This window comes from Myotis davidii, unplaced genomic scaffold (assembly GCF_000327345.1).
Source record: "Myotis davidii unplaced genomic scaffold, ASM32734v1 scaffold72, whole genome shotgun sequence".
NCBI classification, from domain to species: Eukaryota; Metazoa; Chordata; class Mammalia; order Chiroptera; family Vespertilionidae; genus Myotis; species Myotis davidii.
In genome coordinates, this window is record NW_006284618.1 from 4,171,561 (window position 1) to 4,186,739 (window position 15,179).

Genomic DNA, 15,179 nt, shown 5'->3' on the forward strand with positions numbered 1-15,179 from the left:
CGGCCCCTCCACTGGCCACTCTGCCGGCCACTCCGCCGGCCACTCCTCCGGCCAATCCTCCAGCCACTCATCTAGCCCACACAGTGCGTTTCCTCTCTGCTTCCCCCTCCTGCTCCCACTGCTCTGATCCCTGCTCACGATTTGGGGTCACTGGCTTCCTCCTTTGCTTTCCGAGAGCCTGGCAATCCATTTGCAGGCATGTTTGGTGGAGGGAATGGCTATTCTGAGGGGAGGGCACTTGTGTGTATCTAGTGCGACTTACTGCCTAAAACAGAAGCTGTGGCAATTTCTGCTCTCACCTAACGTGGCTGCTCTAATTTTAGTAAGGCCTGTGCCAGGTGTTACGTTTTGCACAGCTGAGAAATAGTTCCCAATTGTTTGCTTATAAATGAAGGGAGAGCAGAATACTCAACCCCCTGCGCACATAGGGAGTTTGGGAAACCTCTGCCCTGTGGATTTTTCAAACTCCCGATGCCCGCACCTTATTTGTTCCCTCGCTGCTCCTTTCCTGGGCACCTTCGTGAGGCTTTGGCAGGTGCTCATACATGTTTGCTGTTTGGCAGCGTTGGAATATTCCACTTTGTCTTCTAACGAGACTCTCTGATATGTTTACTTTCGTTGGCCAACGAGAAGCAGAAATTAAAATTTTCTACATTATGCAGACTGGGATTTTTAATACGCACAGAAAAGTTATGCGAGGATGAAAATCTGAACTGAGGACATGAAAGGAGGAAATGGTTTATTAACCTACTGGGATTTCCTTTTATTTTGTTAGATTTGGAAGAAACGCAGTCTGTCATAGGGAATTGTGGTTAACATTGGCCTTCCCTGCTCCAACTGCTCTACTGAACATTAACGGAGTCAGGACGGTGTGAGGACAGACCAAGGTGCTCCCCTTCTTGGTGCTCCCCACCTTCTGGGGGTCCCCTCCCTTAGAGCAAGTGGAGACCTGTGCATGCTTCTACCCAAAAGAGTTCCGTAAAGGTGATGGGAAGTATGTGATCAGATGGGTGTGACTTCAGCACGGACACCTATGGCTGAGACACTCTTGATGAAGCAAGCTCCGTATTGTGAAGCCCGTAAGGGAAGGGCCAGGAGGCAAGGACCTGAGACCAGCTCCGGTCAGCAGCTGGTAAGACACGAGGCCCCCAGCCCTTCAGCCACAGGAATTGCCTGCTGCTGATAGTGGTGCCAGTTCAAAAGTGACTCTTCCCCAGTCCAACCCCCAGATGAGACCCCAGCCCTGGTCAACACCTGGACTGCAGCCCTGCAGGGGGCCCCACTAAGCTGTGCTCCTGGAAATTGTGCAATAATACTGTGTGTTGCATTAAGCCACTGAGTTTGTGGTGTTACTGTTACTAGATCTGGATAGGTAACAGATAGATAATAACTATCTATCCGATCACTAATAACAGATAACAGAAGGGCTTTAAAATCTCCTCTTCGAACTACTCTTCCAAGTCAACAGCCCTTGCTTCCTCTTTTGGCTGTAGACTTAGCTCAGAATGATGTCGCTGTCGCATTATGGAAGGACTGGGAAAATACAGAGGCACACTTGGAACGCTGTCTCTGGTTTTGGCAGAACACGGGCTCCTGCACAGGGAGCGGCGCCAGTGTGCGCCCAAACGCCTCGCACGTGCAGAGTAGAAAAATGTGGCATCGGTTGGATTGGGCCATGGCCTTCCAGTGCTTATGTAGCAGCTGAGATCCCAGCATCCCCTGCCCTCACTCTACTAGAGGGACTAACTCATCCCGCTAGATCCTAGAGCGATAAGGTCTTCCAAATAAAACTGTTTGGCGATTCCACACAGGAAATAGAATGGAAACGCACCTGCTTGTTTGACGTGATGTAGTCATTACGGCAATGACTGTTTCTAATAAAGTATGAAAATGATTGTTTGCTTAGCTGCTTGCACAGACTCTCCTTTCTCTTTTTGTGATATTGAAGCTGACATTTGCTTACCCTTTATCTGTGGAATGCTTAATCAAGTCCGATCTGTAAGAAGCAAGAGGAATTTTTATTTTATTTAAAACCTGCTTCCCCTCCCCCTCCCCATGTCACAGGCCTGGGAACTGCCACAGAGAAGGGTGGCAGTTAGAGGGACCAGAGTGAACCTGGAGGGACTCTTTGGCGGCAGGGGCCACTGCTGCTCTGTGGCCGGCGACTGGCCACAGAAATGCCCAGGCGGTTTGGAGTTTTAAATTGCTGCCCGTGACACATGGTTTAGAAACGTACAGCGACCTCTGTGAGCGAGGGTGCCTTCATCTTTCTGTAGCTGAATTGTCTGGGAAGTATGTGCACGCCTTTGGTCTTTCTATGAAATTGGTTCATGCCGTGCGCTTACTGCGCAACCTTCAATGGCTCCCCAGGGTCCGTGGGATTAAGTCCGATCTCCTGAATAGAGCAGAGGAGGACATGTGTGATCCCCTTGTAATCCCCCTCCCTTCCTCCCTCCAGCGGCCCCAGCCTCCTCAAGCCACAGGGGGGCATGAGGTGCTTTGGTGCCCCTCCACCTCTTCACACCTCCTCACAGCTTTGCACCTGCTGGTCTCTGCTCCTCGAACGCCGTTGCTCTGACTTCCGGCCGATGCGTCCACTCTTCGCCCAAGGTCTGATGCGAGTGCCACTTCTTCATAACCGAGTTTGTTTCTGTCTCGGTGGCTTCGTGCCGCCCTCGCGCACACACTGTCCGGTGCTGGACTTTATTTGCTTGTCGTGATTTCCTCCAGAGCTGGGGGGATGTGTGTTCATGCCTCAACTCTAGCAGGTAATCATGCCTCTCACACACAGTAGGTGCTCTACAAATATCTGTTGGACAGATGAACGGTTCAGTGGATGGCGGGAGGGACATGGGGCTCTGTTCTCTGAGTGTCATTTATTCAGGTGCCAATGTGAAGTTTTTCCGTGGGGAAATCATGTCTGATTGTATATTACCATGAGTTCTAATAGTTTATGTCTTCCATCTCATTCATCCATTCATTCTTTCATTCTCTCATTGAGAGAGCAGACATGTGGGTGTCATTAGTGGCCGCTTCAGCATTGCAAGGTCTGGGGGAGGACGCTGAGAGCTGGTAGGTTGCTCTCCTGGTGCTGATGTTCTGCTCCCACTGAAGGGAGGCCCACGGTGCCAGGTAAGCTGTCAGGGCTCACTCCTGCTGTGGGCTGGACCCCCCGCCCACACCCCCATGACACCTGCTGGTTGCTGGGAGGTCCCTGCTTTCAACCAGGGCAGTGACCTGCCTTCCTGTCCTTCAGCCGCAGACCGGCCTCAGGGAAACAAAGCTTCAGAATGGACCCCCCCCACCTTTTTCGATAACACCTGCAGCCAGCAGCAAGCCTGTGCTCACCTGGTCCGGCCAGGGTGGCTCAGTGGTTGAGCATCAACCTAGGAACTGGGAGGTCACAGTTTGATTCCCGGTCAGGGCACAGGCCCAGGTTGTGGGCTCGCTGCCCAGTGTGGGGCCTGCAGGAGGCAATTGATCATCATTCTCTCTCATCATTGATGTTTCTCTCTCTCCCTCTCCCTTCCTCTCTGAAATCAATCAAAATATTTTTAAAAAGACTGTGCTCACCTGGCCAGCAGGGAAGGGCCATTCCACAGCCACAGCTCAGCCTGGGCGGGTGCTGCTCCTGAATTCTGGCGTCAACTGTGGATATCGGGGCCGTCATCTGCCCAGGGCTGGCTGAGGGTGGAGCCGTCAGCTGCTGGCCCCACAGGGGCTCGGCCATCCCTGCTCTCCCGACCTGTGCCCTCTGAGCTCTGCCCCGTTGTCTGTCGGGAATGGTCTTGGCCTCCACGCTGTGTGCCAGTCCGTGTCTCTAGGACGGTTCCTGTGCCTTCAGGAGGGGGCACGTCCCCTGTTTCAGGCGTGTCTCCTGTTCCCTGTCATTTCTCAGAGGCACCCGGGCAGTGCTGGGATCCCACGCACAGGGTCTCACGTTGTGGTGTGGGGGGTTGAGGGAGGTTGGGGAGCCTGGACTCGCACAGGTGAGGAGGGTTCCTGAGCCTGTGGTGCCCTCCCCATCTAGGGGCGGCGCTGACGGCCACGGGGAGTGTGGCTGGGCCTCTGGAGCTCTGAGGAGCCTGTGCAGTGGCTGTCCTGCCCTCGGGCTGGGCCCTGCCCACTGTGACCCCCTGGCTTCCATTGGTCCTACTTCTACGCAGGGCAAGCGCATACCTGGGCCAGGAGCCCTGGTCCCCACTCCACGGCCCTCCTGGGGGAGCTGTCAGTGAGGAGATGGGTGCCACCAGCTGGGATTTGGGGACAGGACCTGAGGGAACCAGTCCAGAGCTGTGCCCTCAGCTCGGTGGGGAGTCCTGTAGGCCTGGGCCTCTGCTCTTCCTCCCAGGGTCACTGCTCAGAGCATTGGCCTCGGGGGCAGGCCAAGTCCCTGTGGCTGGCCCAGGGGGGGCTGCTCCTGGAGCTGATCACTGGCACCTCCTCGAAAATGTTCATTGAAACGCAAACCAAAAAAATACAATTCAGAAGGGAGCTTGCTGCGGGGAGCACCGTGAAGCTCCACAGCTGCTGGAAGTGATTTGTGGATGAGATAGCCTTGGGAATTTCCTATTACTTCTCACTTCCCTCATTGGGGGGTGCCAGGGAGGCCAGCCCCTCTCCCCACCCCTCTCCCCCCTGCCTGGTTCCTCACCTGCCTCCTCACCTGCTTGCCCAGCCCCTTCTCTCCCTGCCTCTGGGACCCACTGAATGCAGTCCCCAAGTTGGAGCAGCAGGTCCAATTCTGCTTCCCACGCATGAGGCACTGCTTCTAACCACCGCTCCCAGCAGTCCCCGCAGAGACCAGGGCCTGGTGCCCGAGCCTAGAACACCTTGGGTCAAGGTTGGGGTCAGCTCAGCTCTGCCCACTCGCCACCCGGTGGGGGTCACACTTCCCATCTGAGCCTCCTGGAGGGCGTGCTGGAGCAGCTGGGCCCCAGGCCCCGCAATGGCCGGGCCTTTCCTGGGCTCTTTCAGGGCCCACAGTCCTTTGAAACCTTCCCTCTCCACTGGCTCCCCTGTCCCTGGGCGTCACCACCAGGTTTATGAAGGGCGAGGCTGCGAGAGGACGGGCGGCTCCTTCACTCCCTTCGATCGTTACCATAAACTGCGCTGCCACAGGTGTGGCTGCTGACACATGGGAGCGGTCTGCGGTTATCCTGCTTTTCTATCTTCCGGGACTTGGCTCCGTCCTACCTCCTCCCCTTTACGGGGTAAGCATGGCCACGTCCTGCTTGGGGAGCGGCAGCAGGCCTCCCCGGGAAATAGTAGCTCAAATAGTGAACCTAGTTACTACACTTCGCCGCCTGAAACCCTGGGTCAGTGGGGCAGCTCCTTACCCCCTGGAAGGAGGGTTTGTCCCCAGTGGGTGCGTGAGTCCGCCCTCCTCCGGTGGCCGCCGTCATCAGCTGGTGGCCGAGAGCCTTCTTCCCGGCGCCCCTTTGGGAACTGGAGGGGTTGAGGGAGGCGTTAGAGGCACAGCTGTAGGAATCCAGGTTGATGAAAATATTTAGGAAAGTAGCGAATCCTCCCGCACACGGAGGAAGGTCGCTGTTCAGCTGGCTCCCGGAGCTCAAGTTCAGAAAGGCGATGGGGAGGGTTTGCAGTCTGGTTCCGCCACTGCCGGGCCAGGGCCGTGCTCCGAGGTCCCGGCTTCCTGGTCCCTGAAATGATGGGCAGGGCCGGGCTTTGGTTTCTAAATCTTCACAAAGCCCCACAGCCCTCCATGGGGCCCCCGGCAGAGCTCAGAGTCCTGGCTGGTGGCTGGGCACAGAAACGACCCTGATCGTGACCCCTGCCGCAGGGCCCGTCCCCAGTGCAGGTAAGCAAACCGGTCCCACCGCCTGGTCAGCCTATCCCATCCACTGTCCAGTGGGCGACCATGGCCCTCTGTGCCTCCCACCCCCACGTTAAACGTCAGCGTGTCGGCCTTGGAGAGGAAGCCTGCCGTGGGGAACCCGGCCCCTCAGGGTCCCACTTCTCCCCGCTCTTGCTTTCCAGTTGTTTTACACGCGCGCGTGCGAACCTTCCCGGATTCTGTGATGGCAGACTGCTGAGTGGAAGCATCGTGGGAAAGTGCAGGGGGATGGGAGGACGTGGCCGCCGCCTCCAGGTCCTTGCTAAGCATCACGCATGCTCAGCATCTTCATGGGACAGGGGACACGCAGCAGGCTGGACCCCCACCTCTGCCCGGTCCCAGCCCAGGAGGGGACCCTTGTAGTCGGACAGAGAGGGGGGACTGGTCTCTGCTGGGAGACTCCAGGGTAAAGACAGGGCAAGGCAGTACCAGGGCCACGCAGGGGAGAGGGAGAGACAGCACCCGACAGGCTGGGGGCGGGGGGGCTCCAGGCCCAGCATGAGGCACAGAGAGTGGTGACGGGGAAGCGGCGCTCCTCTCCGGAACCCCGAGCCGGGTCAGGAGTGGCGGTGGTTCGATGTCATGCATCTGCTTGGCCAAGCGCTGGTGCCCAGGCACTGGGTCAGGCCATCGTCCAGGTGCTGCTGGGAGGGAAGGAGAGGTCAGAGCTGATTAAGTGAAGGAGACGAGCCTGGACCCCGAGAGCCACGCCCTGAGGTTGCGCAGAGAAGTTCTGCATGAGACTGACTCGGGCCTTGCCTGCGGGTGTCAGACTCGCAGCTCTCACAGGGACCAGTTCCTTCCATCAACCCCTCCTTCTACACACTCACATGCACACACACGGACACGCATCCTTGTGTGCATATACATGTGTACGCAGAGAGATGCACACACGTAAACACACATGCACACACACGCACACTTCCTATTGGGTTTGCTTCTCTGGAGTATCCTGCTGACACATCAGGGATGGGCAGAGACCCAGGGTCATGGCCACACTTGGACTCACACCCTGGCCTGTGGCTCTGCCCCATTGGAATCATCTGCTTCTCTCTCCGTCACTATCCTGCCCCACGAGTGTTTTCTCACGTGGATTCTCAGTCGAGGAGGCCTTGGCTCGATGGCCCCCATCCCAGCTACCTCCCCCCAGACCCACTCGCCTGAGCGGTCCCTGGAGATCCGAGGAGCAGACCCCCGGCGGGCGGGCGGGCCCCCGGAGAGCGTGGTGATGATTCCCGCGGAGCGTGGAATGCCTTTGAAAACCAGCCTGTCTCCCATGACCCTGGCGTGGTCTCCACACGGATGATATTAACGGCGGCAGATCCCATGAGCAGAGTCTTCCTGAGACGCTGGCACAGTGACAGGGCCTAGGCCCCTCTTTGAAGAGCTCCGTCCGCCCAACCAAACCTGTCATGTGGCCTCTCAGTCAAAGGGAGGGCGTCCCGGACCGTCATGTGGAAGAAATCAGGGCTTTGAGGATCCCAGCTCCGCCCAGGCTTCAGAGGGACCGGCGCCCCGCTCTGACAGGCGGGCGGGGGAATGTGGGTTCTCGCCGCAGCGCAGGGAAGAGCCACATGGCGACCCGGCGTGTGATCCCCACGGTCCCGGGAGAGCCAGGCACAGTCCCCGGGGGTCTCAGAGGGAGGCCGTGCGACTCCAGCACAGTGAGGTCGGGATGCTCGTCTATAAAGCTCACAGGGTCTGGAGATCCGCTCCCCGTAACAGGGCGATGAGGAGTGTGAGCGGGTGAGGGTACATGTGCGTGTGCGGCTGTGGAGCCCACAGGCTACCCCGTCCTGGTGGGCCCATCGAGTCGGAGCATCTGCTGAATAGATCGCTGACCCGGGGACTGAGCCTAGCAGCGTGAGCGGAGGCGGCTGGCCAGCTGTGTCTTCCCGAGGTGGGACATTGTATTGAAGTGCGTGGAGATTCTTGTCTGAAACAAGTAAACCATAAGCCCGCAGTATTGAAAAATGAGAAGCAAATCTCCACTTGGGCAGGCATTTAAATGGCAGAAGTTGTGCTGTCAGATTTTCGGATCTGCTCTGATCATCACGCCGGCCACAAGCGCAGGGCACACCGGTAGCTCAGGGCACAGTCAGCGTCTCTCCCTTTCCAGCTACCAGGTTCCTTTGATGCCACCAGTCTGTCTTGCCATCCGTGTTAGGACACAAGCTCCTGAAGACACAGACTCTACGAGGGCACATGGCTACTCGTCAGTGGCCTCTCGGGGTTTAGGGGAGCAAGCCCGGGAGGTGCGAGGGAAGGGTCTAGGCTACTTGCATAGCCCAAGAAATGGCAAATCCTCAAGGCAAGACAGGGAAGGCAGGCAGGGGAGTCAAACTGGACCCCGGTCTGGCCTGACCTTGAGATTTTGCAGCTCTTGCATTTGGAGGTGAGACGTTTGGTGCATGTGGTATTATTCCATTCTCACCCACATCCTATGTTTATAGCTGCAAACATATCCAAGCTATATCCCCTGTACTCTTATCCCCATCCCCGTCCAGATCTATATCCATAGCCATGTCTATATCCTCATCCTCATGGCCATTCCTACCCCTTCTCATCCACATCTCCATCCACATTTCCATCTCCATCCCTATCCGCATCAATATCCCCATCTCCACCCATATCTCCATCCCTATCTCCACCCATATCTCCATCCCCATCTCCATCCACATCTATACCCACAGCCATGTCTATAGCCTCACCCTTACAGCCATTTTTACTCCTCCCCTCCCACCCAGCCTTTGTTGGTTCTGTTCACACCATCACCTCCATCATTCCTTGGTCCTTATCCTGATCCTTGGCTAGGTCTGTACCAGGGTTCTTTTGAGACGTAGGTTGTCTTTCTCTTCCAATAGAATATTAACCACCACAAATCCCATTAATAATGGGCCGAAAGTGTTACCTACTTAGTCCCCAAAAGTTAATATTTTTCCCAAACACTGTTTATTATTGGAACATTCGTGAACCTTTGAAATACCTGACCCATTCATTTATTCCTGAATATATGTGGCATCTACTCAACTACCAGAATTCAGTGGCTTTATCATCAAATTAAAATAAATAAAGAGCTTGACTTTTTTTTTCTCACTCCTGGTGATAGCTTTGGTAGACCTTTCATTCTAGCTAAACTAATGATTACCATCCAATTTAAACCTGTTATGAGGGAGAAGCAATTATTACATGCAAGAGGCCTTCGTTTCTGTCCTTCTATATACGTGGACCTGCTTAACCAGTCCATACATGACTTGTGTTAACTGGCATTTGTTCAAGTTTGTGCATCTCCATAGGCAAGTCTCGCCCGACATTCATTCCTTCTGAGAAAGTGTATTAGGAATCCACAGTGCGAAGCCCTCAGCCACTTGAGAAGTGACTTATTCTCCAAACTACGGAGGGTACAGAATTGTCCTTGGATGGAGATATAAAACCGGAACGCGTATTTCTGTCAGAGGAATTCTTCCTGTGCCCAAGGTTAGAATCTGTGGTGGGGGAAAAGCTCAAATTGGTTCTGCCCCTGTGGCTGGCTGGTCACTGCGGTCATTCCGATCATTCCGCAGGTTCTGCTTCTGCAATTGGAGGTCACTTTAGGGCATCTCCATGGCGCTGCCCCATTCCTCGAGCCATCTTCCGATGCCCAGGCCCCGGGGGAGGCTGATGGGATTGCTGTTGGCCTTGACGGTGGGACATTGGCTGCCCTGTGAGGCCACGAGGGAACCCAAGAATCCGTCCCCTGCAGGGGACAAAGTTGGCTTGTTTGCCCGAGATAAATGTGTGTGCATTGAGGTGCACCCTAACTGAGGAATTTCTCTTCCTTTTGTGGGCAGGGGAAGGAAACTCCAGGGAGCTACTCCAAGTGCCAGGCCTGCTTGGCCCCTGAGATGCCCAGGCATTTCGTACCAGACCGTCAATTAGAAGGGTCCTCGCTCTGTGCGATTTTTCTTCTTCCCAAGATCTAGTTTTCCCTGGATGTTTCCACAAATATGTCAAAAATGCTGCCCCAAAAAGGGAAACGCTCAAATATTTATCTTGTATTTAACAACATCAAGAGTCGCGGAGTGTTTTTGTTAGTTTAATTTGCAGGCTGCGGTCGGTTGCTTCATGTGAATGAGAGAGAAACATCTCTGTGGTCGGCCTGATAGGATGTCTCAGCAATTATGAAGTTACAAGAAAAACAAATAATAAACTCCAGTATAAACAGTCCGTGTTCCTGAACCTCTTCTGGTTCCTGGACTTAAGACGCAGGCTAGGATTCCTGGGACTTGGGAACTCACCGGCACACGGGCCCCGGAGGCCGCGTCCCCCCTACCCCCCGCCCCCCACATCGGGAGCCAAATGCCAGGTCCCGGCGGACGTGTCCCGGATTTCCGTGTGCCCCAGGCGTGTTGTTCCATGGTGACAGCACGCCAGCGTTTCATCTCGAGACAGCCTCTGGCCATTAGGGAAGTCTCCGTTTCCCATGGCTTTATGCTCCTATTGTGCTCTGCAAGGCCGTGAGCCACCAGGGCGTCCTCGATGCGGGCTTCTCGGGCTCAGGGGAGTTGGGAGGGGAGAGAGCTGGGCACAGGGTTTGTTTTCGAAGTCATTTAGCGCCTCGGATGGGTTGGAGCTGAAATAATCGTAAAAAAACAAGGGCCCACGCTGAGCAAGCTGACTGGGCCACGTGGACACTCGAGCCCTTTGCGTCGCCATGGAGGGTGGAGGGGGAGGCCCTGGTGCCCGTGGCTGCATTGCCCCGAGTTGAGGGCCTCAGATAAGGAGCAGGGTCCGGACCTGTGTGCGGGGGGACCCGACGGCAGAGGGGGAGAGCCGACCCCAGTCTCCTGCTCGCGCTGCCGTCAGAAGCTGGGGTTACCGGAAGGATCGCGGGCAGCACTGTCCTCGAGTGAGGCTTGAGTTTGGGTGCTTTTCATTCAAACACAAGTGGAATTGATGTCCTTTTCACAAGGAAAGTCCTCCCTCCCTCCCTCCCTCCCTCCCTTTGGCAAGCACTAGCTGGGCACCCCAATGAGCTCAGTTCTGCGGACCCCACCAATGAAGAGCCACAGTGGGAGGGAGGCGGGTCCTGATGCTGGGGTGAACGTGAGGAGAACGGCCACAGGTCGCTGTGGACACAGCAGGAAAGGAAAGTCCTCTGAGGAAATGAACAGCTTCGTGGGGGGGTCCAGCCAACCTGAGAAGTGAGGGTCCAGTGCGACCCATTCAGGGCCCAGCGGGGCTGGGCATGTGGCCCAGGGGTCTCTCCCAGGGCCTCCCAGACACGCCCAGGGCCAGGGCCCGGTCTGAGCCGTGGCCTCGGCTGCCTGCCTCTGAGGCCCGCACGCCGTGGATGCGCCTTCTTTCACATGACCCGATGCTGTCTGCATACACCCCAGCTTGGAGGGAAGTTTGCCCCATCTTGTTCGTAACTTGATGAGGTAGGTCCAGTTCTAGGTCAAATGCCATGAGATAGGGGCCCTCATTTCCCGGTCCTGGTCCCTGAAGGACTTGCTCATCTCATACCATGAAGTCCCCCTGTGGTGGGAAGGAAAGATGTATTTGAGGTTAGTCACCTACATACCTGCACACATGCATAGGCACACACATGGACACATGTATACACATGCACAATACATGCATATACAAACATGCATGCATAATAATGCACGTGCAAACATTCACATAAACACCCATTCTCACACACATGCACACACATACCCATTTATTCACGTAACACATGCACATACATATACCCATTTATGCACCCAGCACATGCTCACACATATACGTTTATGCACACAGCACATGCACACACATATACCCGTCTATGCACACAGCACGTGCACACTTCCGAGAGGAGGCTTCGGGCTGAATGCCTGGCTGCCCTCCTGAAGTGGGTGAGGAGAGGGGCTGACACAGACCCTTCCCTGCCGGGCACTCCGCCAAGGCCCCCACAGACAGGCTTTCCTCGCGGAGTCCAGCCCATTCTGCCGGGGCGACCCCGGGATGGGCTGACGGCATGGAGCGCAGGCTGCCGGCGTGTCTGCAGACGGAGGTTTCACTGTGGACTCGCTCTGCAGCTCAATGTAAAGGCAACGTTGTCTGTTCTTCTCTTCCCGTCCCCACAGGGGAGGGCTCGGGGACGGCACGCAGGGTGTGGGTCCTTCCCTGTGCCGTGTGGTTCTAGATTAGTGCCCACCTGGCCCCCAAGGCCAGATAGTGCCATCAACACCAGCGGTCTGCGTGTGCCCTCCCTCGGCCGGGGCAGCGGTCAGCCTTCACTCCCCCGGCCTCGTCCTCAGAACCTCTTCAATGGGCATAGCCATCAGGGAAGAGATGGGGGTCACCCCGGCCTATCAGGCTCCCCCACCGGGCGCCTGCCCCGAGCAGCAGGCAGCAGTCATGGTTGCTCTGTCCAACCCACTGTCATGCTGAGCTGGGGGGCGGGTGAGAATTTGGGGTTCATAGGTACCCACGTAGGCTGTGGGCTGAGGAGCCGGAACTCCACACGCTGCGAGCGAGGAGGCTGTTCTCCAATGACGCGCCAGTGCAAAGCCGGGCTCGCTGGAGGCGTTGGCTGCGCGTGGCATGCACAGAGCCGTGGGCTGAAATCCACAGCCCAGCGGCCGTGCTTTCTCTGTCATTTGGAGTCAGACACACGTCTGCTGGACCAGCACCGACACGACCCAGAACTTGAACTTGAGCTGGGACAGATATATCAGTTAAAATGCCAATAACGCCCCCAGCAGCCACGCACTTGCCGAGGTCCCATGCACTGAGCACTTACGTGTGTTCAGAACATCTCTGTCTTCCAGTTCACACCCCGCTGTGTGGATGGGGTTGTCTGGAATTGAGAAAGTTCAGGAAAACCTTTGCCTGTTAAAGGCACACATGCATTTTCACCGTATAATTGAGAGCACCTGCGAGCTCATGGCGTCATCCAGAAAATGTAACCCCCGAGGAGAGCTGTGTTTCCGGTGCCTTGCTTTCGGGTGCCCCTGGCAGAACCTTTCCCTGTGAGCGTCTGCGGGCCTTCGACTTCTTTCCTATGAGCCCTCCGCCGTTTCTCTGCTGGACCCCAGCTTCGTACGCGGGGTGTGGCTGTAAGAGATGTCCTTGTCCGGCCGTGTTTGGAAGGGAGGCCAGTGTCCACGTGTGTTTGGAATGGAAGCCAGTGTCTACATGTGTTTGGAATTGAGGCTTGTGTCCACGTGTGTTTGGAATGGAGGCCAGGGTCCACGTGTGTTTGGAATGGAGGCCGGGTCCATGTGTGTTTGGAATGGAGATCAGTGTCCACGTGTGTTTGGAATGGAGGCCAGGGTCCACGTGTGTTTGGAATGGAGGCCAGGGTCCACGTGTGTTTGGAATGGAGGCCAGGGTCCACGTGTGTTTGGAATGGAGGCCAGGGTCCACGTGTGTTTGGAATGGAGGCCAGGGTCCACGTGTGTTTGGAATGGAGGCCAGGGTCCACGTGTGTTTGGAATGGAGGCCAGGGTCCACGTGTGTTTGGAATGGAGGCCAGGGTCCACGTGTGTTTGGAATGGAGGCCAGGGTCCACGTGTGTTTGGAATGGAGGCCAGGGTCCACGTGTGTTTGGAATGGAGGCCAGGGTCCACGTGTGTTTGGAATGGAGGCCAGGGTCCACGTGTGTTTGGAATGGAGGCCAGGGTCCACGTGTGTTTGGAATGGAGGCCAGGGTCCACGTGTGTTTGGAATGGAGGCCAGGGTCCACGTGTGTTTGGAATGGAGGCCAGGGTCCACGTGTGTTTGGAATGGAGGCCAGGGTCCACGTGTGTTTGGAATGGAGGCCAGGGTCCACGTGTGTTTGGAATGGAGGCCAGGGTCCACGTGTGTTTGGAATGGAGGCCGGTGTCCACGTGTGTTTGGAATGGAGGCTTGTGTCCACGTGTGTTTGGAATGGAGACTTGTGTCCACGTGTGTTTGGAATGGAGGCTTGTGTCCACGTGTGTTTGGAAGGGAGGCCAGGGTCAATGTGTGTTTGGAATGGAGGCCAGTGTCCACGTGTGTTTGGAATGGAGGCCAGGGTCCACGTGTGTTTGGAATGGAGGCAGGGTCCATGTGTGTTTGGAATGGAGATCAGTGTCCACGTGTGTTTGGAATGGAGGCCGGGGTCCCCGTGTGTTTGGAAGGGAGGCCAAGCTCCACATGTGTTTAGAATGGAGGCCAGGGTCACGTGCCACAGGGAAGCCGATGTGACGGGCTGCATGGGGAGTGGGGTTCCCCAGCCTTGGCAGGACCCCAGGCCACTCTGCACTCTCTTGAACCCAGGGTGCCCTCGTCACACCTGGGCCTTGGCATGGGCCGCCCTGTCCTGTGAATCAGGAGTGGGCTGTGCAGGCCGTCTGCCCCGAAGCAAGAACCTGCCCTGCTGGTTGCAGACGCAAAAGCCGTTTGAGGGAGGGTGTGTGAATGGAGTCCTGTGTGCAGAGGCTGGACGGTAAGACAGTCGTACTCAGCTCGGCATTTGGGCCAACATGAGGAGGAGGAGGCAGACCCCTGTTTACCTTCCCAGCGAGAAGACGCACGGAGTCCGCAGCCAAGAAGAACAGGCGTTGCCGGGCACAGGCAGCAGGGCTTGGCGCCCGTTCTATTGGTTTTGGCCAAAACGCCCCATGAAGAATGATGCCTCCGATAAAAATAAATTATAACCTACGCGTATTTGAATGAGAAGGCTTCCCTGCGAAAACTTAATAAATGCAAGCTAATTCCGTTCCACCCGCGGCCACGGAGCCCCGCCCGCCGCACCGTTCCCTGCAGCTTGTTTTGGGCGAGGCTGTGGAACCCGCGAAGCCGTTCCTCACACGCTGCATAAAAGCGTCAGCTTATGTATAATTTACACGGCGCGCGTTAGTTATGGTCTGTTTAATAGTATTTAAGGCTGTCAGATGACATCATTCTTTCATTTACCAATTGGAAAATATAAAGAGACCAATCAGAGCCGTTTTACAGCGTGAGAAACACGCTCACTGAATCGGATACGAATTGTACAAGACGATAAACAGATGCACGGGGGAGGCTTCCCTAAAAGATGTTTGCAGAGAGTTATGGGGCTGGAGCGTGCTCCGTGCTTACGCGGTAGTTATTTTAATCATAATTTACTTACTGCGCGTGTGTTATCTGCTCGCGGCTGAGGTGCCCTCAGCTACTCCTTCTGCCGACAGCCCAGTGAGTTAGCGCGCGGCCCGGGCCCTGTATTAGCCGCGATAATTAAATCCACTTTGCGTTGTACGTACCTTATTTTCTCCCCGGCCTGCGGGCGATCCCTGTGGGGGGAGAGGGTTTCTGCTCCTGTCTTCATCTCTCCCTCTTCCCCTGTTCC